Raw genomic sequence first — 23,472 nt, 5'->3', positions numbered from 1 at the left:
AGTTCAACAGTGTGTGTCAATGGCAGGCCTATTACTGTATGTGACTCGCCTAGTATGGCCTGGTACCCACAAAGGCGAATTTGGTATAAACATCTATATATTTTCTGAAAGTAGACCTTCCAAGGATTCCATTTCACCCCCCTTTTACACATGCACAACTTATTGATTTCACAGCCACACAATTTGAATTTCAACAGTGTGTGTCAAAGTAATGCTTAGTATATGACTCGGTACAGTACACGCTTGGTATGGCCTGGTACCCACAAAGGCGAATTTGGTTTAAACATCTATATATTTTCTGAAAGTAGACCTTCTAAGGATTCCATTTCACCCCCCTTTTACATATGCACAACTTATTGTTTTCACAGCCACATAATTTGAAGTTCAACAGTGTATGTCAATGGCAGGCCTATTATGTGACTCGGTACACGCTTAGTATGGCCTGGTACCCACAAAGGCGAATTTGGTATAAACATCTATATATTTTCTGAAAGTAGACCTTATAAGGATTACATTTCACCCCCCTTTGACATATGCACAACTTATTGTTTTCACAGCCACAGAATTTGAATTTCAAAAGTGTGTCAACGTAACGCTTAGTGACTCGGTACACTATGGCCTGGTACCTACAAAGGCGAATTTGGTATAAACATTTATATATATCCTGAAAGTACACATTATATAAGGATTACATTTCACCCCCCTTTGACATATGCACAATTTAGTTTTTTCACAGCCACACAATTTGAAGTTCAGCAGTATCCTATGTGCACATGACTCAGTACAGACTTGATGCCTTGTACCTAAAAGCAAACTTGGTATAAATATTAGGCTAATGTAGGCCTATATTCTGTCATAAGGATTTAATTTTACCCCCCTTTCAAATATGCACAACTTGTTTTCACAGCAGCACAATTTGAAATTCAACAGTAGGCCTATGTGTCAGTGACAGGCTTAAAGTATTTAAGTTGGTACGGAGTTACATAGCCTGGTACTTACAAAGGTATTTGATATCCGTTTTTCCTTAAAGGGTGTTTCCTGACATGCCTTGTATGTGATTTGATACAGTGATGACCTGTCGGGGTGGGGCGATTAACATATTTCATACATGTAATTTATGTCATATTTATGCCTACATTTGAAAACGTACAAGTTGACATTATTGGTTGTAAACATTTTAACTGATAAGTTTGAGGGTTTTTTTTTGATAATGGGGTTATTTTAGGTGATGTTTATGGAAAAGGTCATCCTTCCACAATTATTTTCTTGCATGATAATCATATACAGCATTTAGCCTACTTAACATCAATGTTTAATACATTATTATCCCTTTCTTATATGTTTGTTTTTTCCACTCTCTGTTAGCAGTCAGTAACTTATATCAGAGCCGTTCTATTTATTCCCTTATTAGACATTTTCTGCCTATATCAGGGGATGGAGACGTTCGGCTGGCTTTGCATTGAGAAAGGTGTTGCGTGAGGTCACTTCCGTTTAATTTCAAGCACGTTAGCGTTAAAACTCTGCTACAATTACAACATTTACACGTGGTTAAATAGGCTACGTTGCAGCAACATGCATACATTTCGTGCAAACCGTTGAAATACTCTCAAAAACGAATATTGACCTACTTTATCTGATCGTTCGTGTGTACCTTTATTTTGACATTTTTCGCCGCCATCTTGCCCGCTATTGTCGCGTACTGTCGCTTACTGTCGCTGGCTCCACGGAACTCCGCAATTGTATTCAAAGCTTCTTCTGTAAATATGACATATAGTTGAAATACTGAACAATTATTGGAGTATCGCCCCCACCGACAACGCATGGTATTGCATGCTTCGGTGCGTCGCGTATCAAAAACTGGGATGACACATTTTGCTACGCATCGACGCACAATGGCGGCCGAAGCGTAGTGATGCGTAGCCTTGCGGCCGCGTATGCGTAGCAATGCGTTGAGTATGTAAGCCCCCTTCAGTTTCACTTTCACCCAGTTAAAACAGCATGTTTGGGTGATGTTGTTCCCGTTTGTTTAAAAATGTCTGTTTGCTCGTTGGGTTAACGACACACTTCCCCAGCTGTTCATTGCATACAGTTTGAAGGAATTATTTTTAAAAACGAAGGAGGATGTTTTCCATAGCCTACCCTGCTACATATTTCTGTCTTAGATTTCGCAGATACTGACAGCCAATAACTTGTTCTGTTTGGTTTGGTCTATCCAATGAGTGCAGAGCTATCCCCCCCGCACTGTATCGGTTGAATCACGCCCCATAATCGCAGCTGAATGGAGCAGTTTCAGACTCATATTCTGATAAGAATTGAGTATGACGTCGTCAGGCTACTTAAGCCAATGGGTGCTCATCAAATGGTACACACCTCGTTTACTTAGGCTACTCACATAGCCTACTCATACTCGTTACTTGTTATGGTTATGGGATTTGGCAGACGCTTTTGTCCAAAGCGACATACAAATAAAAACAATACAATCATTAATGTAGGCCTACCAGTGAAATTTTAAAAGTTGGTCAGACAGGCTACATTAGCTAGGGAGAATAGGGACTAATAGGCCTACACAACTCTTACAGAGAAATACAGTAGGCCAGGCAGGCTATCAAACTCCCTTCGTGCATTCCATCAATGGGGAATAGCCAAGATTATAAACATGTCATTATGGGAAAAGTTAAGGGGCTTTTTTTCCGAAACATGGGAAGAGTTCAGCATTTTCCCTGTTAATCCCATAAAGTTTCGCTTCCTGTCCAGTCGTGTCGACGCCGAGCAAGAGACATGTTTCCAGTTAGGTTATCATTATAGCTACGCATACGATTATAAAACCTACGTCGATCTATCCAGTGCTGATGAACTTACCAGTTTTTCCTGGATGCGTCACTGCAGAAATGTTCGACTGCTTTTTCAACAAGTGACTTCGCTTTCTTTGGGGGAAGACCTACTGTCTAAGGGGAGGACACGTGACCAGTAGGCTAGCCTTCGGTTCGGTCCAGCCTCCAAGGGTTTGAGTTGCTGTGTTACTCGAGTGTTTACATTATGCAACGGAGAGGAACATTTTAAGAGATAATTATATGGTTGCCAGAGAACAACATTTTAAAGGAACACTTCACCGTCTTTTCATATTAAACTACGTTATTCGCTTAAGACGAGTTGATACAGCCTACCTCTCACGTTTCAATATATTCACTGGCTCTGGCGCGCGGCGCAACTTTGATAGCACTATAGCTAGCCCAATGCATTCATTAGGATCCAAACCTTTACTGTCTGATCCAAACAGAGATGAAGTTAGAAGTGACCAAACACCTCCATGCTTTTCCTATTAAAATACAGTTACACGAATAGTCACACGACATGGTGAGAAAAAATAAAACATGGTGCATTTCTAAGCATGTAAAAGGGATAATATTGTGTGGCGGAATAATATGGGAGCACTTAGACTCTGCGCAGTAGGCTAATATCTTCACTCCAAAGTGAAACTGAAAGTGCAAGAGTGAGGATATTACTGCGCCTACAGAGGATCTTTAGAGTTAAGAAACTCATCAGTTATATTTTTAGTTTTGAGGCACCAGCTGCCTACAGAGGATCTTTAGAGTTAAGAGACTGATCAGTTATATGTTCAGGCTGCCTACAGAGGATCTTTAGAGTTAAGAGACTGATCAGTTATATTTCCAGGCTGCCTACAGAGGATCTTTAGAGTTAAGAGACTGATCAGTTATATTTCCAGGCTGCCTACAGAGGATCTTTAGAGTTAAGAGACTGATCAGTTATATTTTCAGGCTGCCTACAGAGGATTTTTATATTATTAGAGTGTAGTCTACTCGCAGAATGGGCAGCTAGCAGATTGGGAGGAGATGATTGCAGAATGTGAGAGAGAATGTCATGGGCTTGAAATAGCATATGATTGCTGACTACACCTTTAGTGCATGCTACCTAGCTTAGAGGAGAAAACAATGTTGAGTGAAGAAACAGTTTAGCACTGGTTTATTACAAATATAATAACAGTGGCAAAATGTACACAAACAAGGTGTTAACATTTAAGAGTCAGCTAACTAGCAACTCTTCATACAGTGTGTAGAGTATCACACACTGTTAAAACATTGAAAACAATATAATATATATATATAATAATCATAATAAACTATTACCCGGTGCACCTATGCATGAGAACACACACACACACACACACACACACACACACACACACACACACCATAATAAACTACTATTACCTGGTGCACATACGCACGAGAACACACACACACACACACACACACACACATACATCATAATAAACTACTATTACCTGGTGCACATACGCACGAGAACACACACACACACACACACACACACACACACACACATACATCATAATAAACTACTATTACCTGGTGCACATATGCATGAGAACACACACACACACACACACACACACACACACACACACACACACACACACACACACACACACACACACACCATAATAAACTACTATTACCTGGTGCACATACGCACGAGAACACACACACACACACACACACACACACACACACACACACACACACACACACACACACACACACACACACACAGCTGCTTCCTTATATGCACAGTGCTCATACAAGCTCACTGACTGAAGTACGTACAACTTGTATTGTTGCAGCTGACAGTGAGCACTGCGCTGGGTATAATGACAGATGCATGATGCCCAGTAAGCCATTATACAGTCATGTTACCGGGTATTTCTCCTCGAACTGAACTTGGTCAAAGCAGACAAACTGCCAAATAAGAAATGAAACACACAAACAAACAAACAAACAAACAAGCAAGGTTGAGCAAAAACCTAAACCTGTAAGTATGAACACACACCTACTGCAGGTTTTTTTTTCAATTAGTAACAGAGTGCAACAGTTAAGAGACTGATGAGATATAAATGTGGAACAGTTAAGAGACTGATCAGTTATGAATGTGGAACAGTTAAGAGACTGATCAGTTATGAATGTGGAACAGTTAAGAGACCTATCCATATCTGTTGTGTTAAGGCTGAGGTGAAGTGAACTCTAGGTAAAGAGGTCTCCAGTAGTCTGTACGGTAGAGAGAGAGAGAGAGAGAGAGAGAGAGAGAGAGAGAGAGAGAGAGAGAGAGAGAGAGGACTGTCTGCCCACTGGATCCTCCATTAACGTTACATTGGGCCGAGGTTGCCATTCACATATTCACCCCTGCAAAACAAAGCAAAAGAGAAAATGTCCAACTTCAAAAGACTGGCATTGGTTGATGGCATTGCACGCTAAAGTGAAATTCAGGAATCATGAAAGCTATCAGACAGCAGCTGCTGACCAACAGATGCCAGACAAGACCATCTGCCTGACAAGTGTTTGATTCTTTGAGTGTGTGTGCATAAATTCCAAGAATTTCAAAAACTACGGTACAAGGCAGAGCTTTTTTTTTTCACCGCACACCCCTCCTCTGAAATAATCTCCCTCCCTCAATTTGATTAGCAGACACCCTCTCTATTTTTAAGTCTAGACTTAAAACATACCTCTTTAGTGCTTCCCATAGTTAAGTATGGTGCGGTGTGGAACTTCAACCACCTCAGGGTTTTATTGGAACGGACCACCTCTGCTGTGGGCTACTCTTCTCTCCCTCTCTAAACTCTCCCTCTTAACCCTCCTCTCTGTCTTGCCATTCGACTGCCTCTGCCCCCCCTCTCTCAACTCTCCCTCTCTGCCCTTCCTCTCTATAGTATAACATTATTTAGTACCATTGATATTCGTATGAATACTAACCATCATGACTTATAGAAATACTAACCCTCTCTATATCTCTCTTTCTTTCCTCTCCATAGTATAACATTATTTAATACCATTGATATTCGTATTAATACTAACCATCATGACTCTATATCTCTCTTTCTTCCGCCTTATCTCACCTGTGAGGTAAACCATTTCCAGTTATCAGCCATCTTTATGCCTGGCTCTCGTCTTCACACATGAAGTCCCATCCCTATAACTGCCCTACCATCGCCTGTTGCTGTCCCCTTGCCCAGATTCCTGGCTCATGTTATGATCCCATCCCTATAACTGCCCTACCATCGCCTGCTGCTGTCCCCTTGCCCAGATTCCTGGCTCATGTTATGATCCCATCCCTATAACTGCCCTACCATCGCCTGCTGCTGTCCCCTTGTCCAGATTCCTGGCTCATGTTATGATCCCATCCCTATAACTGCCCTACCATCGCCTGTTGCTGTCCCCTTGCCCAGAATCCTGGCTCATGTTATGATCCCATCCCTATAACTGCCCTACCATCGCCTGCTGCTGTCCCCTTGCCCAGAATCCTGGCTCATGTTATGATCCCATCCCTATAACTGCCCTACCATCGCCTGCTGCTGTCCCCTTGCCCAGAATCCTGGCTCATGTTATGATCCCATCCCTATAACTGCCCTACCATCGCCTGCTGCTGTCCCCTTGCCCAGATTACTGGCTCATGCACCCTAGCGACCCACCCTAGCGACAATTCCTAATCCATATGGGGTGGGGGGGGGGGGGGGGTCACTTCTACTCACCTCACATAAAAGTGAGGCCAACGCATCTGTGTGTACGTGTGTGTGTGTGTGTGTGGGTGGGGGGGGGCACTACTACCCCACCTCACATAAAAGTCAGGCCAACACATCTCTGTGTGTGTGTGTGTGTGTGTGTGTGTGCAGATCACCACTACTCACCTCACATAAAAGTGAGACCAACTCCATCGGCAAACTGGCGCCCAACGCGGTCATGGAAGCCACAGGAGTCCCGCAACCTGTGCACCATCCTCCTCTCGATAGTCATGAGCGGCGAACTCCCGCGTCCTGAGGCGAACTCCCTGAACGCTTCAATCCGTCTCAAAACGGAAGAGGGCTCCTCCTGCTTCGGGAGGCCCAGTTGCATGGCCAGACTCAGTTCACAGAGTTTGGGCACTTGTGTTAGGAAGCCACTCAGGCCAGTGTAGTGAACGAAGGCGAGTGATTCGCACAAGTTCTTCTTTTCAGACTGTTGCGACGAGTAGAGCACCTGGAGTTCGTTTCGCAAAAGAGCAAAGTCAAAAAATCTTCCATAGGTTTCCTTCAGACATCTGAATGCCTCCTCAGGAAATGTTCCGTCGTAGGCCGTAAACTTGGAGAAGTCGAGCAGTTCGGTAAATGTCGTCTTTGCCAGGGAATCGAACCGCACTTCTAACTCCGAGATGAGTGTGTCCAGAACACTGACGTAAAGGCCACCAAAAACCTCCTTCGTCTCGTCTTCCCATTTGCCTCTCTTTGCAGGGTTGTCCTCTGGTTCCACAGTCTGAGAGAAAATGGAATCAAAGTCGCCATGCATCGCTGTCAGTGCTTCCAATGTTCTCTTCAAAGCACTCGCGCCACATCCTGTTTCCACGCTATTTCTTTGAACAGCATCTCCAAGCTCGTCCACACGACAGAATACGGCTGAAAATACCTCCAGTAGAAATTTGAAATTGGTCTCCTCAACTTTATCCAAAAGCCCGGAAGCCCGGAAATTGGACTCCCAATCCAACACCAATACTTTGTCTAGGATCTCTTCGAACAACTCGATCACTGATTCACAGTGCTCCTTCATCGTCTTGACCACCTCTGAGATGTTATCCCACCGAAGCGGTGCTGTGCTTGAGGCGCGCCTTTGAACGACGTTGTCCAGGGCCATGCAGCGTCTCGGAAATGAGAAAAACTTACCGACGCCTTGCAAAACTCCCAAAAACAAGCTAGCATCTTCGACAGAGTAGCACGCTTCGACTACGACCATACTCGGCTCCAGTGCACACCAATGTACGAAGATGACCCAGGGATACCGTTCCTTCACTTGGGCCACAAGGCCACTGATTTGGCTCGATGAGGCGGCTTGTCCGCTGTACGACAGAGCAACCAACTTGTCGCCACAGTCCATTTTCTGTAGGAAGGTGAGAACATACTCTGTCAGGGCACTGGCGGTGCGTTTCTCCATCGCATCTGTGAACTCCACAAACCTCTCCTGTGGAAGCCCCTCTTTAGTTGCATACCTCAGGACTGTTGCGATTTGTGTGTCCCATGAGTCATCGGTGGTTTCGTATAGAATCAAAGACACAAAGCCGGCATCTCTTATTTCTGCTTTAATCTCATCCAGGACTACTTCTTCCACAGATTCCATCAGCTTGTTCTCGAGGTCAGCTGGCAAATCTGAGAAAAAGGAGTCGGGGTCTATGTGGTTTGCATCATCAAACTTCGCTATGAGTTGGACAAGGCTGACAAAGGCTGATGAGTTCCCCTCTTCCTCTTCCTCTTCTGAATCGCCCCATTCAGGAAGAGGTTTATAGCCCCTCTCTTGGCTGCCGAGAAAGATGGCCGCCCCAGTCAGAACTTTCAGAATGTGTCTGTGCTTGTCGTGCTGCTCCGCAGACAACTCAGCTCGCGTTGACGCCGACTGCCTGATGAGACGTTGGTGCTTCAGAGTGTGAAGCTGCATCACGTGATTGATGTGCTGGACGCTGCTCTCGTGCCGCTCCGAGGCCTCGTGTAGGTCCGTCAGATCACGAAACCCTGCGGTCCAGATAAAGCTTTCGGTGGAGAACAGTAAACACGGCCAGCAGAAGAGCTGGTTTGATTTGGGGCACCCCGTCAGCCACGGCTTTCTGCTGTAATGCCAGGAACTGAAACGCTGAGTCCTTTCCTCAACACCCTCTGTGAGGTCAAGATCCGGAGTGGGGCGGCCTCGAGCTACGACATCCTTCTTCTCCTGTGGTGACCTCAGCCGGAACGGCCGCAACAACAAAGACTCTATGGCAACAGGGAAGGAGCTCGGGGCATCGGTGGAGGCCGGTTCCAATACAGAGCCAGTGTTCAGTCCAGTCTTCAGTGCAGTCTCTTCTACTATAGGGACGGTGTTCAGTGCAGTGTTCAGTGCAGTCTCTCCTCCTTCAGGGACCGTCTTCAGTGCAGTCTCTTCTCCTCCAGGGCCGGTGTTCAGTGCAGTCTCTTCTCCTACAGGGACGGTGTTCAGTGCAGTGTTCAGTGCAGTCTCTTCTCCTTCAGGGATGATGTTCAGTGCAGTCTCTTCTCCTACAGGGCCAGTGTTCAGTGCAGTCTCTCCTCCTCCAGGGATGATGTTCAGTGCAGTCTCTCCTCCTACAGGGACGGTGTTCAGTGCAGTCTCTCCTCCTCCAGGGATGATATTCAGTGCAGTATCTCCTCCTACAGGGATGATGTTCAGTGCAGTTTCCTCTCCTACAGGGCCGGTGTTCAGTGCAGTCTCTTCTCCTCCCTCCTGCTGCAGCAGGTCCACTTGTTCCACTATCTGACCCAGCAGCGCCACCTGCTGTTCACCACTGAAGCCTGAGGGGAGGGGACATGGCTGCTCCATTTCACTATGGTGAAGTCAAGAGTTTGGGGAAATCCAGCTCTGGAAAAAAAGGGGAGAAATCATATAGATATTAAAAACCAAACAAACAAATAAAAAACAATGATGCATAGAAAATTGGCAAGACTGAGATGATCTCAGCTATTGCCAAAATGTCAGTTAATCTCTGCAGTTGTACGTTGATAAAAGTGTTCAGACTGTGCAGCACCCTCCTCTCTACAGTCCCAGTCTCTCATGCCCCATGGGGGAATTAACTGCGCACCCCCCCTGGGCCTAACGAATACATGGGAATTATCAGGACTTTGAATAACAGAGGTTGAAAACTCCAGCTTCAGAGAGTAAAAGTCCGACAATGTATTGATTTCTACCTGTGCACTTAGCACAGGTGATCTCATCAATTAGCTGCTATACCTAGTTGAAGACTTGTGCTAGTTAGAATCAGCTGTTTAAATGGTTGGCACAGATAAGTGGTAGGACTTTTACTTTCTGAAACTGGATTTTTCCACCTCTGTTGAATAAGCTGTTGTTTGTGTTTACAGAATGCTAATGTTAATGTCAGTTCTTCACAGAGCTGCTATATGTTCCAATTAACTAAATGAGCATCAACATCACATTCAAGAGCCTGCGAAAGAACATGGCAGGAATTCTAATTTTTTTTTGTGGGGGGGGGGGGGGGTGCATTACCTCACATTCACAACTTACACCCTTGTTTCCAGTTTAACTGGTCATTGTGTTAACTGGTGAACAAAACAAGTATTGTGAGGGAACGCCAGCACTTAAGCTATTGAGAACTTCTTATTTTTGTGATCAATAAGAAGGATCATAGAAATATGAAAAGATCTTTCCCAGATAATAGCAAAAGGAAAATGCTGATAAATATTAAGATGTAGGCTAGCCGATAATATGATATAATTAAAATACGTCTATACTTGGAAATACAGTTAGGAACAATATTATCCCATGCCAGACAGACAATCCGTCAAGTGAGCACAAGGCCAGAGTGATGGCCAAGAACCATTTTAGCTGTGAATGCAAACAAATATGTTTCCATTGATTATTTACAAGGGGTATCATCATATCATTAAAGTTTAAACCAGTGGGGCAGGTCTCTTGGCTGACCGCCTGATCTTTTCCTCCAAAAAACTTGATAGCCCGGCTAGCCCCTTGTTTCAATGTTATTTACTCTGAGATGGTGATGTGTTTTGTTTACCTGCTAGCCCATACTAGCATCCTAACCCCAATAAAGAACAGAACAACTATGAGACTTAATTATTTTGGAACATAAGAAAGGTTAGCCTACGTGGCAATTAGTCATACCCGTACTTTGTCGCTCCACGCCATTTAAGCAAAGCCTGTTTTTATGCTAATATCTCACGTTAAAGTTTGTCGCTCTATCTCCAACCACGCCGAGTTTGGCAACTGGATGCGAATGTCCAACTGTCCCGTCCAACAGGTCGCAACATTACCAGATATCTTATATTGATGCTATGGAGGCTCAGGCGACCAAACATACCTGAATCCACTGGAAAATGCGATCTTTTTGTTCTTCACGCGCCTGTCGTCTCCCACAAAACGTAGCCTACAAGGTGTGGACAGTAAAAGAAAGCGGACGCTGAAGTTAACTGTCTTCTCGTTATGAAGTGTTTAGCAGACGACCTAGTGCCCATAGACCGAAGCACGCCATCTAGTGGTGTGTAGTTTCACGTCTCTGATTTTATTCTAATTTTGATGATAAGGCCTACGGTTTACAGCTATCAAAAATAGCCTGCATATCACAAAAAATTCGTCGTCAGATGAGCTCTAATCAGCTATATTTAAATTAAAACACTGGCAATGGTTTCCTAATGTCCTAATGGTTTGCCTAATCTTAGCCTGAGCAGGCGATAGACTTTTTGAAATGAATTATTATTACGGTAGTTTATTTTTCTGTTTGTGTGTGTGTGGGGGGGAGTCAGATAAATTCTAAATTCTAAAGTTGCCCACAATATTATAACACAGTAATAACATTGCGTGATCAAGTCAAATAAATCGAGGGCACGCAGTCTGTCAGTATGAGCATTGCCATGCAGGTTCCTTCCTAACGTCCCCATATGCTCATTGCCATGCAGGTTCCTTCCTAACGTCCCCATATGCTCATTGCCATGCAGGTTCCTTCCTAACGTGCCCATATGCTCATTTCCATGACAGGTTCCTTCCTAACGTCCCCATATGCTTATTACCATGACAGGTTTCTTCCTAACGTCCCCATATGCTCATTACCAAGACAGGTTCCTTCATGTACAACTCTATATTATACTGTAATGTTGGTTACCTGACTGGTCTTCCCTCTCCGTGTGTGAACTGAACACATCACTTCACATAAACAAACGAGAGCATTTGCACCGTGCCATTTACTGTGGTGTCCGTCCGAACAAGCCCTGAACGTTTCCAATTATTGGTGATGCGCCTCGTGCACACAGTGCACAGCCTACAGCCATTCACCTGCATTTGCCACTTACAATACTCTAACATGGCCCAAGCTATTCGCCACTTACAAAACTCAAACATGAACCAAGCTATTCGCCACTTACAAAACTCAAACATGAACCAAGCTATTCGCCACTTACAAAACTCAAACATGAACCAAGCTATTCGCCACTTACAAAACTCAAACATGAACCAAACTATTGGCCACTTACAATACTCTAACATGGTCCAAGCTATTTGCCACTTACAAAACTCAAACATGAACCAAGCTATTCGCCACTTACAGTACAATACTCTAACATGGCCCAAGCTATTCGCCACTTACAAAACTCAAACATGAACCAAGCTATTCGCCACTTACAAAACTCAAACATGAACCAAGCTATTCGCCACTTACAAAACTCTAACATGAACCAAACTATTCGCCACTTACAATACTCTAACATGAACCAAGCTATTCGCCACTTACAAAACTCAAACATGAACCAAGCTATTGGCCACTTACAATACTCTAACATGGTCCAAGCTATTCGCCACTTACAAAACTCAAACATGAACCAAGCTATTCGCCACTTACAATACTCTAACATGAACCAAGCTATTCGCCACTTACAAAACTCAAACATGAACCAAGCTATTGGCCACTTACAATACTCTAACATGGCCCAAGCTATTCGCCACTTACAATACTCTGAATGAGTTTGAGTGTTTGCAGTTTGGAAGAATTCACACACTTACAAACTGCAAACACTCAAACTCATTCATTCATTCACTTACAACTTTAAAACAGTTACAGGTAAGAATAAGAAAATGCGACAGACACAAGACACAAACTTTAACACTGGTTTATTACAAATATAATAACAGTGCCAAAATGTACACAAACAAGGTGTTTTGAACAATGTTAACATTTAACAGTCAGCTAACTAGTTACTTTTTTTAGTGTGCAGAGTATCGCACACTTTTAAAACTTTGAAAACAGAAAATGTTATGGGCTTGAAATTGCATATGATTGCTGACTCATTTAATATATGTGACCTAGCTTAGAAAAGAAAAGAATGTTAAGTAAAGTGTCACAATCTACACAAATAAGGCGTATTGAGCAATGTTAAAACTGAACAGTCAGCTAACTAGCCACTCCTTAGAAAGTGTGTAGAGTGTCATGGAAACCAGTTGGATTCAGAGAGCCACTTGAAGATGAACTATGCACCATAATACCCCCGCCCACACACACACACACACACACACACACATAGAGACACACGTGCAAACACACGCATGCACGCACACACAAACACACATGCACACATATATGCACAAGCTTCAGACTGAATTTAGTCAAAGCAGACAAACTGTCAAACCAGAAATGAAATTCACAACAAACAAATAATAACAAAAACCTCTAAACCTACTCCAGTATTTTCAGTGACAGTGACAGTGTGGAACAGTTAAGAGACTGATCAGATATAAATGTGGAACAGTTAAGAGACTGATCAGATATAAATGTGGAACAGTGAAGAGACTGATCAGTAATGAATGTGGAACAGATAACAGACTGATCAGATGAAAAGACTCTGACACAAGATCCGCCACCAGTCAGTATCTGTTGTGTTATGGCTGGTAGTCTGTACGGTAGAGAGAGAGAGAGAGAGAGAGAGAGAGAGAGAGAGAGGACTGTTTGCCCTCTGGATCCCCCTTTACCGTTACTTTGGGCTGCCTGCGAAACAAAGCAAAAGAGAGAATGTCCAACTTCAAAACACTGACATTGGTTGATGGCATTGCACGGTAAAGTGAAATCCCTCCATGAAAAATATCACACTCCATTGTTAAGCACTATTCCTAGTGCTATTTACAGCATACTATTGTTAAGTACGGTTCCTAGTGCCGTTAAGCACCTTCACAACATACTATTGTTAAGTATGATTCCAAGTGCTATTTAGTACCCTAACAAAATGCTATTGTTAAGAACTGTTCCTAGTGCTATTTAGTACCCTCAAAGCAAAGATGTAGGGTAGGAGTTCAAATTCACTGTGTAACGGAGGAGGTTCTCCTAAAAGTTCGAATAATTTTGGACTTGAAACCGAAATGACACTCCTACTGTGTCTGTATGTGTGCAGGACAGGTGTTTGCATTCGTGCATGTGTTTGTAAGTGTGTGTGTGTGTGTGTGTGTGTGTGTGTGCAGGTCACTGCTACCCACGTCATACGAAAGCAAGGTCATCTCCATCCCCTCTTTCGGCAAACCGGCGGCTGACACGGTCATGGAAGCCGTCGGAGTCCTGCATCTTGTCCAGCATCGTCCTCTCAATAGTCAGGAACAGCGAATTCCCCTGTCCAGAGGCGTAGTCGTTGCACGCTTCGATTCTTCCTAAAACGGAAGAGGATTTCTTCTGCTTCGGAGTGCCCAGTTGCATGGCCAGACTCAGTTCACAGAGTTTGGACACTTGTGTTAGGATGCCGTTCAGGCCAGTGTTTTGAAGGAAGTCGACTAAATCGCACATGTTTTTCTTCTCAAACTGGTACGACGCGTAGAGCACCTGGAGTTCGTTTCGCAAAAGAGCAAAGTCAAAAAATCTTCCATAGGTTTCCTTCAGATATCTGAATGCTTCCTCAGGAAATGTTCTGTCGTAGGCCGTAAACTTGGAGAAGTCGAGCAGTTCGGTAAATGTCGTCTTTGCCAGGGAATCGAACCGCACTTCTAACTCCGAGATGAGTGTGTCCAGAACACTGACGTAAAGGCCACGAAAAACCTCCTTCGTCTCGTCTTCCCATTTGCCTCTCTTTGCAGGGTTGTCCATTGGTTCCACAGTCTGAGAGAAAATGGAATCAAAGTCGCCATGCATCGCTGTCAGTGCTTCCATTGTTCTCTTCAAAGCACTCGCGCCACATCCTGTTTCCACGCTATTTCTTTGAAGGGCATCTCCAAGCTCGTCCATACGAAAGAACACGGCTGAAAATACCTCCAGCAGAAACTTGAACTTGGGCTCCACAACTTGAGGCAAGAGCCTCAAAGCACGGAAAAAGGAGTCATTATCCAACACCAGCTCACTGTCTAGGATCTTGTCAAACAACTCGATCACCGATTCGCTATGCTCCTTCATCGTCTTGACCACTTCTGAGATGTTATTCCAAAGAAGAGGTGCTGTGCTTGAGGCGCGCCTTCTAACGATGTTCTCCAGGGCCACGCCGCGTTGCAGGAACGTGTTCAAGAAGAACCTACTGAGGTCTTGTAAGACGCCCAAAAACAAGCTAGCATCTGAGTGGCACGATTGGGCCACAGCTACACTCAGCTCCAGTGCACACCAATGTCTGAAGATGACCCAGGGGTACCGTTCCTTCACTTGGGCCACAAGGCCACTGATTTGGCTTGATGAGACGCCTTGTCCGCTGTACGACAGAGCAACCAACTTGTCGCCACAGTCCATTTTCTGTAGGAAGGTGAGAACATACTCTGTCAGGGCACTGGCGGTGCGTTTCTCCATCGCATCTGTGAACTCCACAAACCTCTCCTGTGGAAGCCCCTCTTTAGTTGCGTACCTCAGGACTGTTGCGATTTGTGTGTCCCATGAGTCATCGGTGGTTTCGTGTAGAATCAAAGACACAAAGCCGGCATCTCTTATTTCTGCTTTAATCTCATCCAGGACTACTTCTTCCACAGATTCCATCAGCTTGTTCTCGAGGTCAGCTGGCAAATCTGAGAAAAAGGAGTCAGGGTCTATGTGGTTTGCATCATCAAACTTCGCTATGAGTTGGACAAGGCTGACAAAGGCTGATGAGTTCCCCTCTTCCTCTTCCTCTTCTGAATCGCCCCATTCAGGAAGAGGTTTATAGCCCCTCTCTTGGCTGCCGAGAAAGATGGCCGCCCCAGTCAGAACTTTCAGAATGTGTCTGTGCTTGTCGTGCTGTTCCGCAGACAGCTCAGCTCGCGTTGACGCCGACTGCCTGATGAGACGTTCGTGCTTCAGAGTGTGAAGCTGCATCACGTGATTGATGTGCTGGACGCTGCTCTCGTGCCGCTCCGAGGCCTCGTGTAGGTCCGTCAGATCACGAAACCCTTCGGTCCAGACAAAGCTTTCGGTGGAGAACAGTAAACACGGCCAGCAGAAGAGCTGGTTTGATTTGGGGCACCCCGTCAGCCACGGCTTTCTGCTGTAATGCCAGGAACTGAAACGCTGAGTCCTTTCCTCAACACCCTCTGTGAGGTCAAGATCCGGAGTAGGGCGGCCTCGAGCTACGACATCCTTCTTCTCCTGTGGTGACCTCAGCCGGAACGGCCGCAACAACAAAGACTCTATGGCAACAGGGAAGAAGCTCGGGGCATCGGTGGAGGCCGGTTCCAATACAGAGCCAGTGTTCAGTCCAGTCTTCAGTGCAGTCTCTTCTACTATAGGGACGGTGTTCAGTGCAGTGTTCAGTGCAGTCTCTCCTCCTTCAGGGACCGTCTTCAGTGCAGTCTCTTCTCCTCCAGGGCCGGTGTTCAGTGCAGTCTCTTCTCCTACAGGGACGGTGTTCAGTGCAGTGTTCAGTGCAGTCTCTTCTCCTTCAGGGATGATGTTCAGTGCAGTCTCTTCTCCTACAGGGCCAGTGTTCAGTGCAGTCTCTCCTCCTCCAGGGATGATGTTCAGTGCAGTCTCTCCTCCTACAGGGACGGTGTTCAGTGCAGTCTCTCCTCCTCCAGGGATGATATTCAGTGCAGTATCTCCTCCTACAGGGATGATGTTCAGTGCAGTTTCCTCTCCTACAGGGCCGGTGTTCAGTGCAGTCTCTCCTCCTACAGAGATGATGTTCAGTGCAGTCTCTCCTCCTACAGAGATGATGTTCAGTGCAGTCTCTCCTCCTACAGGGACGGTGTTCAGTGCAGTCTCTTCTCCTCCCTCCTGCTGCAGCAGGTCCACTTGTTCCACTATCTGACCCAGCAGCGCCACCTGCTGTTCACCACTGAAGCCTGAGGGGAGGGGACATGGCTGCTCCATTTCACTATGGTGAAGTCAAGAGCTTGGGGAAATCCAGCTCTGGAAAAAAAGGGGAGAAATCATATAGATATTAAAAACCAAACAAACAAATAAAAAACAATGATGCATAGAAAATTGGCAAGACTGAGATGATCTCAGCTATTGCCAAAATGTCAGTTAATCTCTGCAGTTGTACGTTGATAAAAGTGTTCAGACTGTGCAGCACCCTCCTCTCTACAGTCCCAGTCTCTCATGCCCCATGGGGGAATTAACTGCGCACCCCCCCTGGGCCTAACGAATACATGGGAATTATCAGGACTTTGAATAACAGAGGTTGAAAACTCCAGCTTCAGAGAGTAAAAGTCCGACAATGTATTGATTTCTACCTGTGCACTTAGCACAGGTGATCTCATCTGTTAGCTGCTATACCTAGTTGAAGACTTGTGCTAGTTAGAATCAGCTGTTTAAATGGTTGGCACAGATAAGTGGTAGGACTTTTACTTTCTGAAACTGGATTTTTCCACCTCTGTTGAATAAGCTGTTGTTTGTGTTTACAGAATGCTAATGTTAATGTCAGTTCTTCACAGAGCTGCTATATGTTCCAATTAACTAAATGAGCATCAACATCACATTCAAGAGCCTGCGAAAGAACATGGCAGGAATTCTAATTTTTTTTTGTGGGGGGGGGGGGGGGGTGCATTACCTCACATTCACAACTTACACCCTTGTTTCCAGTTTAACTGGTCATTGTGTTAACTGGTGAACAAAACAAGTATTGTGAGGGAACGCCAGCACTTAAGCTATTGAGAACTTCTTATTTTTGTGATCAATAAGAAGGATCATAGAAATATGAAAAGATCTTTCCCAGATAATAGCAAAAGGAAAATGCTGATAAATATTAAGATGTAGGCTAGCCGATAATATGATATAATTAAAATACGTCTATACTTGGAAATACAGTTAGGAACAATATTATCCCATGCCAGACAGACAATCCGTCAAGTGAGCACAAGGCCAGAGTGATGGCCAAGAACCATTTTAGCTGTGAATGCAAACAAATATGTTTCCATTGATTATTTACAAGGGGTATCATCATATCATTAAAGTTTAAACCAGTGGGGCAGGTCTCTTGGCTGACCGCCTGATCTTTTCCTCCAAAAAACTTGATAGCCCGGCTAGCCCCTTGTTTCAATGTTATTTACTCTGAGATGGTGATGTGTTTTGTTTACCTGCTAGCCCATACTAGCATCCTAACCCCAATAAAGAACAGAACAACTATGAGACTTAATTATTTTGGAACATAAGAAAGGTTAGCCTACGTGGCAATTAGTCATACCCGTACTTTGTCGCTCCACGCCATTTAAGCAAAGCCTGTTTTTATGCTAATATCTCACGTTAAAGTTTGTCGCTCTATCTCCAACCACGCCGAGTTTGGCAACTGGATGCGAATGTCCAACTGTCCCGTCCAACAGGTCGCAACATTACCAGATATCTTATATTGATGCTATGGAGGCTCAGGCGACCAAACATACCTGAATCCACTGGAAAATGCGATCTTTTTGTTCTTCACGCGCCTGTCGTCTCCCACAAAACGTAGCCTACAAGGTGTGGACAGTAAAAGAAAGCGGACGCTGAAGTTAACTGTCTTCTCGTTATGAAGTGTTTAGCAGACGACCTAGTGCCCATAGACCGAAGCACGCCATCTAGTGGTGTGTAGTTTCACGTCTCTGATTTTATTCTAATTTTGATGATAAGGCCTACGGTTTACAGCTATCAAAAATAGCCTGCATATCACAAAAAATTCGTCGTCAGATGAGCTCTAATCAGCTATATTTAAATTAAAACACTGGCAATGGTTTCCTAATGTCCTAATGGTTTGCCTAATCTTAGCCTGAGCAGGCGATAGACTTTTTGAAATGAATTATTATTACGGTAGTTTATTTTTCTGTTTGTGTGTGTGTGGGGGGGAGTCAGATAAATTCTAAATTCTAAAGTTGCCCACAATATTATAACACAGTAATAACATTGCGTGATCAAGTCAAATAAATCGAGGGCACGCAGTCTGTCAGTATGAGCATTGCCATGCAGGTTCCTTCCTAACGTCCCCATATGCTCATTGCCATGCAGGTTCCTTCCTAACGTCCCCATATGCTCATTGCCATGCAGGTTCCTTCCTAACGTGCCCATATGCTCATTTCCATGACAGGTTCCTTCCTAACGTCCCCATATGCTTATTACCATGACAGGTTTCTTCCTAACGTCCCCATATGCTCATTACCAAGACAGGTTCCTTCATGTACAACTCTATATTATACTGTAATGTTGGTTACCTGACTGGTCTTCCCTCTCCGTGTGTGAACTGAACACATCACTTCACATAAACAAACGAGAGCATTTGCACCGTGCCATTTACTGTGGTGTCCGTCCGAACAAGCCCTGAACGTTTCCAATTATTGGTGATGCGCCTCGTGCACACAGTGCACAGCCTACAGCCATTCACCTGCATTTGCCACTTACAATACTCTAATATGGTCCAGCTATTCGCCACTTACAATACTCTAACATGAACCAAGCTATTCGCCACTTACAATACTCTAACATGGCCCAAGCTATTCGCCACTTACAAAACTCAAACATGAACCAAGCTATTCGCCACTTACAAAACTCAAACATGAACCAAGCTATTCGCCACTTACAAAACTCAAACATGAACCAAGCTATTCGCCACTTACAAAACTCTAACATGAACCAAACTATTCGCCACTTACAATACTCTAACATGAACCAAGCTATTCGCCACTTACAAAACTCAAACATGAACCAAGCTATTGGCCACTTACAATACTCTAACATGGTCCAAGCTATTTGCCACTTACAAAACTCAAACATGAACCAAGCTATTCGCCACTTACAGTACAATACTCTAACATGGCCCAAGCTATTCGCCACTTACAAAACTCAAACATGAACCAAGCTATTCGCCACTTACAAAACTCAAACATGAACCAAGCTATTCGCCACTTACAAAACTCTAACATGAACCAAACTATTCGCCACTTACAATACTCTAACATGAACCAAGCTATTCGCCACTTACAAAACTCAAACATGAACCAAGCTATTGGCCACTTACAATACTCTAACATGGTCCAAGCTATTCGCCACTTACAAAACTCAAACATGAACCAAGCTATTCGCCACTTACAATACTCTAACATGAACCAAGCTATTCGCCACTTACAAAACTCAAACATGAACCAAGCTATTGGCCACTTACAATACTCTAACATGGCCCAAGCTATTCGCCACTTACAATACTCTGAATGAGTTTGAGTGTTTGCAGTTTGGAAGAATTCACACACTTACAAACTGCAAACACTCAAACTCATTCATTCATTCACTTACAACTTTAAAACAGTTACAGGTAAGAATAAGAAAATGCGACAGACACAAGACACAAACTTTAACACTGGTTTATTACAAATATAATAACAGTGCCAAAATGTACACAAACAAGGTGTTTTGAACAATGTTAACATTTAACAGTCAGCTAACTAGTTACTTTTTTTAGTGTGCAGAGTATCGCACACTTTTAAAACTTTGAAAACAGAAAATGTTATGGGCTTGAAATTGCATATGATTGCTGACTCATTTAATATATGTGACCTAGCTTAGAAAAGAAAAGAATGTTAAGTAAAGTGTCACAATCTACACAAATAAGGCGTATTGAGCAATGTTAAAACTGAACAGTCAGCTAACTAGCCACTCCTTAGAAAGTGTGTAGAGTGTCATGGAAACCAGTTGGATTCAGAGAGCCACTTGAAGATGAACTATGCACCATAATACCCCCGCCCACACACACACACACACACACATAGAGACACACGTGCAAACACACGCATGCACGCACACACAAACACACATGCACACATATATGCACAAGCTTCAGACTGAATTTAGTCAAAGCAGACAAACTGTCAAACCAGAAATGAAATTCACAACAAACAAATAATAACAAAAACCTCTAAACCTACTCCAGTATTTTCAGTGACAGTGACAGTGTGGAACAGTTAAGAGACTGATCAGATATAAATGTGGAACAGTTAAGAGACTGATCAGATATAAATGTGGAACAGTGAAGAGACTGATCAGTAATGAATGTGGAACAGATAACAGACTGATCAGATGAAAAGACTCTGACACAAGATCCGCCACCAGTCAGTATCTGTTGTGTTATGGCTGGTAGTCTGTACGGTAGAGAGAGAGAGAGAGAGAGAGAGAGAGAGAGAGAGAGGACTGTTTGCCCTCTGGATCCCCCTTTACCGTTACTTTGGGCTGCCTGCGAAACAAAGCAAAAGAGAGAATGTCCAACTTCAAAACACTGACATTGGTTGATGGCATTGCACGGTAAAGTGAAATCCCTCCATGAAAAATATCACACTCCATTGTTAAGCACTATTCCTAGTGCTATTTACAGCATACTATTGTTAAGTACGGTTCCTAGTGCCGTTAAGCACCTTCACAACATACTATTGTTAAGTATGATTCCAAGTGCTATTTAGTACCCTAACAAAATGCTATTGTTAAGAACTGTTCCTAGTGCTATTTAGTACCCTCAAAGCAAAGATGTAGGGTAGGAGTTCAAATTCACTGTGTAACGGAGGAGGTTCTCCTAAAAGTTCGAATAATTTTGGACTTGAAACCGAAATGACACTCCTACTGTGTCTGTATGTGTGCAGGACAGGTGTTTGCATTCGTGCATGTGTTTGTAAGTGTGTGTGTGTGTGTGTGTGTGTGTGTGTGCAGGTCACTGCTACCCACGTCATACGAAAGCAAGGTCATCTCCATCCCCTCTTTCGGCAAACCGGCGGCTGACACGGTCATGGAAGCCGTCGGAGTCCTGCATCTTGTCCAGCATCGTCCTCTCAATAGTCAGGAACAGCGAATTCCCCTGTCCAGAGGCGTAGTCGTTGCACGCTTCGATTCTTCCTAAAACGGAAGAGGATTTCTTCTGCTTCGGAGTGCCCAGTTGCATGGCCAGACTCAGTTCACAGAGTTTGGACACTTGTGTTAGGATGCCGTTCAGGCCAGTGTTTTGAAGGAAGTCGACTAAATCGCACATGTTTTTCTTCTCAAACTGGTACGACGCGTAGAGCACCTGGAGTTCGTTTCGCAAAAGAGCAAAGTCAAAAAATCTTCCATAGGTTTCCTTCAGATATCTGAATGCTTCCTCAGGAAATGTTCTGTCGTAGGCCGTAAACTTGGAGAAGTCGAGCAGTTCGGTAAATGTCGTCTTTGCCAGGGAATCGAACCGCACTTCTAACTCCGAGATGAGTGTGTCCAGAACACTGACGTAAAGGCCACGAAAAACCTCCTTCGTCTCGTCTTCCCATTTGCCTCTCTTTGCAGGGTTGTCCATTGGTTCCACAGTCTGAGAGAAAATGGAATCAAAGTCGCCATGCATCGCTGTCAGTGCTTCCATTGTTCTCTTCAAAGCACTCGCGCCACATCCTGTTTCCACGCTATTTCTTTGAAGGGCATCTCCAAGCTCGTCCATACGAAAGAACACGGCTGAAAATACCTCCAGCAGAAACTTGAACTTGGGCTCCACAACTTGAGGCAAGAGCCTCAAAGCACGGAAAAAGGAGTCATTATCCAACACCAGCTCACTGTCTAGGATCTTGTCAAACAACTCGATCACCGATTCGCTATGCTCCTTCATCGTCTTGACCACTTCTGAGATGTTATTCCAAAGAAGAGGTGCTGTGCTTGAGGCGCGCCTTCTAACGATGTTCTCCAGGGCCACGCCGCGTTGCAGGAACGTGTTCAAGAAGAACCTACTGAGGTCTTGTAAGACGCCCAAAAACAAGCTAGCATCTTTGACAGAGTGGCACGATTGGGCCACAGCTACACTCAGCTCCAGTGCACACCAATGTCTGAAGATGACCCAGGGGTACCGTTCCTTCACTTGGGCCACAAGGCCACTGATTTGGCTTGATGAGACGCCTTGTCCGCTGTACGACAGAGCAACCAACTTGTCGCCACAGTCCATTTTCTGTAGGAAGGTGAGAACATACTCTGTCAGGGCACTGGCGGTGCGTTTCTCCATCGCATCTGTGAACTCCACAAACCTCTCCTGTGGAAGCCCCTCTTTAGTTGCGTACCTCAGGACTGTTGCGATTTGTGTGTCCCATGAGTCATCGGTGGTTTCGTGTAGAATCAAAGACACAAAGCCGGCCTCTCTTATTTCTGCTTTAATCTCATCCAGGACTACTTCTTCCACAGATTCCGTCAGCCTGTCCTCGAGGTCATCTGACAAACCTGAGTAAAAGGAGTCTGGGTCTATGAGAGTCGCAAGCCTATCGTTGTCCTTCACTAGAGACTTGACAAGATCGACAAAGGCTGATGAGTCTTCTGAGTCTTCCGAGTCTTCCTCTTCAAACAGAGGGTTATATTCCCGGCTGCCGAGAATGCTGGCCGCCTCGGTCAGAACTTTCAGAATGTGTCTGTGCTTGTCGTGCTGTTCCGCAGACAGCTCAGCTCGCGTTGACGCCGACTGCCTGATGAGACGTTCGTGCTTCAGAGTGTGAAGCTGCATCACGTGATTGATGTGCTGGACGCTGCTCTCGTGCCGCTCCGAGGCCTCGTGTAGGTCCGTCAGATCACGAAACCCTGCGG

At 44.5% G+C, this 23,472-nt stretch overlaps 1 long non-coding RNA gene across 1 annotated transcript; it reads right to left on the bottom strand.

The window, feature by feature from the left end:
- Window positions 1–12,672: 12,672 nt before the first annotated feature.
- On the bottom strand, window positions 12,673–14,614 carry LOC134098916 (uncharacterized). The gene is made up of 2 exons (XR_009941098.1): window positions 14,043–14,614; window positions 12,673–13,560 (listed from the first exon to the last, which is right to left on the bottom strand). It is a non-coding gene; the product is annotated as an uncharacterized LOC134098916 (long non-coding RNA).
- Between the last annotated feature and the right edge of the window lie 8,858 nt (window positions 14,615–23,472).

The sequence above is a fragment of the Sardina pilchardus genome, chromosome 1, assembly GCF_963854185.1.
Source record: "Sardina pilchardus chromosome 1, fSarPil1.1, whole genome shotgun sequence".
NCBI lineage: Eukaryota > Metazoa > Chordata > Actinopteri > Clupeiformes > Clupeidae > Sardina > Sardina pilchardus.
Note: the sequence above shows the minus strand (reverse complement) of the source record. Positions and strands in the feature narration are given on the sequence as shown.